This window comes from Brassica oleracea, chromosome C4 (assembly GCF_000695525.1).
Source record: "Brassica oleracea var. oleracea cultivar TO1000 chromosome C4, BOL, whole genome shotgun sequence".
NCBI lineage: Eukaryota > Viridiplantae > Streptophyta > Magnoliopsida > Brassicales > Brassicaceae > Brassica > Brassica oleracea.
Genome location: NC_027751.1, coordinates 8120361 through 8124379, shown reverse-complemented (window position 1 = coordinate 8124379; position 4019 = coordinate 8120361).

Here is a 4019-nt window from a genome sequence, read left to right as displayed (position 1 = left end):
TACGCCCAAAAAACACTAAAAAAAATATACCAAAAACTAGTAAACTCATGTAAAACACTAAAATATATAAATATTATTAAAAAAAGAATTTAAAAATGCATTTCACATGTAAAGCGTGCATCCATCATTGATATTTTAATATTATTTTTAACATTTAGTAATACCTATGGTAATCTTCAATGTAGTAGTAATACCACCATACAAATAGTAATACTTTAGCAATTTTTACGTTTTTCTAGTAAATCCATCTCAAAAAAGAAGGTTTGGTAGTAGAACCAATGATTTTACCAAATTATTATCGTCAAAGAAGACATTTACATAAACAATTTACCAGAAATATGTATTTTGTAAAATTCTACTTACTATATTGTTAACCATTCACCTACTGACCACCATGTGATGATACTATAAAGTATTAAATAAGTTTTTAAGGTTTTTCAATGGATAGCAATACACAACTAGAGAGATTGAACCATCCAATGTAATTCTACGACCGACATGTCCTTGCAGTTTGTTCAAAGATCCGGTTGGAAACCATCTTTTCTTCCAATGCGAGCGAATACTTGGAGGAACTATGGAGGGGATTGACGCAAAAATACGGAATGTACAGCTCAATAGGATCAAATACTCAAATACTGATGGATCATACGCGAGACAAGATATTGCTGTTCGTTTCATCGACGCAGGTCCGGCGTCTGCGGCTATGTTTTTCATTAAAGTTTGTTTGTTTCATCGACGCGGGTACCTGCGTATGCGTTTGCGTCCGAACGCAGCGTCCAGCGTCAGCCACCAAAAAAACCAGCGATCGCGAATTAAATTCCGCGTCTACTTAATCTATTTACCGTTTTGCCCTTAACCTAATTCACTAATTACCAAAAATACCTAACCTAATAGACGCAGACGCATCCTTTCTCCGTTAGACGCATCTCTTCTCCAGCTCTCTCTCTCTCGAATCTTGATCTCCAACCCAGCTATCTCTCTCATCTCTCGATCTCGAACCCATCTCTCTCTCTCGAACCCAGCTCTCTCTCTCGATCTCTCCATCTCGAACCCAGCTAATCTGACAGTGGTACTTCTAAAACGGCTGCTACCCTCCACGTTGTGTCAATCTTGCTGAAGCTTGGTCGCTCTTGGAACTGGTTCATTAAGCTTAGTGCTAAACCCATCGCTTCCTTTTCTCATTCAGGTAATTGTCTATGTTCTAAAAAAAAAAAAAAAATCTCTGTTCTAAAGCATTTTGGTTTCAAGCATCGTTGATGAATGTTGTGTTGTGTGTGTTTTTTTCAGCACTTGCGGCAAATAAGTGTGTTATGTGTTCAGCCTCTTGTCTCAAGCTTCTCTCAAGCTCTCCGAAGCTTCTTCGTCTCTCACTCTATCTCTCTATCGTAAGGTTCGTCACTGTAGCTATCATCCTCGTATAGAATCTGAAGTTGTCACTACAAGAAAACAGCGATATTCTGACGGACATTCCGACGGAAAATGAAATCTTCGGAATATCCCGAGGAATTTCCGAGGAAATTCCGAGGAAACACAAAATTTGGTTTCCTCGGAATTTCCTCGGAATATACCGACGGAATTCCGAGGAAATATCAATCCGTCGGAATATTCCGAGGAAATTCCGAGGAAACCAAATTTTGTGTTTCCTCGGAATTTCCTCGGAAATTCCTCGGGATATTCCGAAGATTTCATTTTCCGTCGGAATGTCCGTCAGAATATCGCTGTTTTCTTGTAGTGACAACTTCAGATTCTATACGAGGATGATAGCTACAGTGACGAACCTTACGATAGAGAGATAGAGTGAGAGACGAAGAAGCTTCGGAGAGCTTGAGAGAAGCTTGAGACAAGAGGCTGAACACATAACACACTTATTTGCCGCAAGTGCTGAAAAAAACACACACAACACAACATTCATCAACGATGCTTGAAACCAAAATGCTTTAGAACAGAGATTTTTTTTTTTTTTTTAGAACATAGACAATTACCTGAATGAGAAAAGGAAGCGATGGGTTTAGCCGAGCTCGAGATGCTATGGAGAAGAGAGAGCTTCGAGATGATATGGAGAAGAGAGAGCTTTGAGATGAGATGCCATGGAGAAGAGAGCTTCGAGATGAGATGAGCTGGGTTCGAGATGGAGAGATGGAGAGAGAGAACCGGATTCGAGATCGAGAGAGAGAGCCAGATTCGAGATCGAGAGAGAGAGCTGGGTTCGAGATCGAGAGATGAGAGAGAGAGAGCTGGGTTGGAGATCAAGACCCGAGAGAGAGAGAGCTGGAGAAGAGATGCGTCTCACGGAGAAAGGATGCGTCTGCGTCTATTAGGTTAGGTATTTTTGGTAATTAGTGAATTAGGTTAAGGGCAAAACGGTAAATAGATTAAGTAGACGCGGAATTTAATTCGCGATCGCTGGTTTTTTTGGTGGCTGACGCTGGACGCTGCGTTCGGACGCAAACGCATACGCAGGTACCCGCGTCGATGAAACAAACAAACTTTAATGAAAAACATAGCCGCAGACGCCGGACCTGCGTCGATGAAACGAACAGCAATATCTTGTCTCGCGTATGATCCATCAGTATTTGAGTATTTGATCCTATTGAGCTGTACATTCCGTATTTTTGCGTCAATCCCCTCCATAGTTCCTCCAAGTATTCGCTCGCATTGGAAGAAAAGATGGTTTCCAACCGGATCTTTGAACAAACTGCAAGGACATGTCGGTCGTAGAATTACATTGGATGGTTCAATCTCTCTAGTTGTGTATTGCTATCCATTGAAAAACCTTAAAAACTTATTTAATACTTTATAGTATCATCACATGGTGGTCAGTAGGTGAATGGTTAACAATATAGTAAGTAGAATTTTACAAAATACATATTTCTGGTAAATTGTTTATGTAAATGTCTTCTTTGACGATAATAATTTGGTAAAATCATTGGTTCTACTACCAAACCTTCTTTTTTGAGATGGATTTACTAGAAAAACGTAAAAATTGCTAAAGTATTACTATTTGTATGGTGGTATTACTACTACATTGAAGATTACCATAGGTATTACTAAATGTTAAAAATAATATTAAAATATCAATGATGGATGCACGCTTTACATGTGAAATGCATTTTTAAATTCTTTTTTTAATAATATTTATATATTTTAGTGTTTTACATGAGTTTACTAGTTTTTGGTATATTTTTTTTAGTGTTTTTTGGGCGTAATAAACTCAGTAAACAAGTTTTAAACATAAAATCCTAAATACATAAGCGTAAGACTTTGTTTTACGCTTGTTCCCCTCCGTGAAAGGAGTCTGCACCCACTGTGATTTCTTTTTTGGTCTGCCACTCTTCTTAGGTACAACAACATCGGCATTCTCCTTGCACCTATACATGATCCAAGGACTCGGTGCTTCCTTGTAACCGACCATGATCCACCTTTGCTTTTTTTCCTCAGTATATTCCTCAACAATTTCTCCAGCCTGTTCCTTGACAACTTCCCCAGTCTGTTCCTCAACAACTTTCACAGCCTCTTCCTCTTTTTTCTCTTCTTCCGCAACTTTCTCTCTGCTTTTTTCCTCTGTTTCCACAGCCTCTTCCTTTTTTTTCTCTTCTTCCACAACTTTTTCACCTTTTCCAGGTTCTTCCTCCATAGGCTTTGTCACTAGTCTCCTCGCAGCCATTTCCTTAGTCCTACCGCGTAGTGGTCTGAGAGTTCCCTCCGTCTAATTCCCACGTGGTGGTGTTGGAGTTTCATCAGTTCTGTTCGTCTCAACCCGAGGCTCATTGTGATCATCTTTGGGAGTTCCCTCTGTCTGATTCCCACGTGGTGGTGTCGGAGTTCCTTTTTCTATCTCTGCCTCCCGAGCCTCAGATTCCACCTCATCAGTCTCACTTTTCTCTTTTTCTTGCTCCCTGGTTTCAGACTCTTTCCCTTCAACTTCTTCTTCTTGATCCTCAACCTCTGCTTGATTATCACTCTCACTCTCACTCTCACTCTCACTGTCTTCCTTGTCTTGCTCATCAGCCTCGATATTT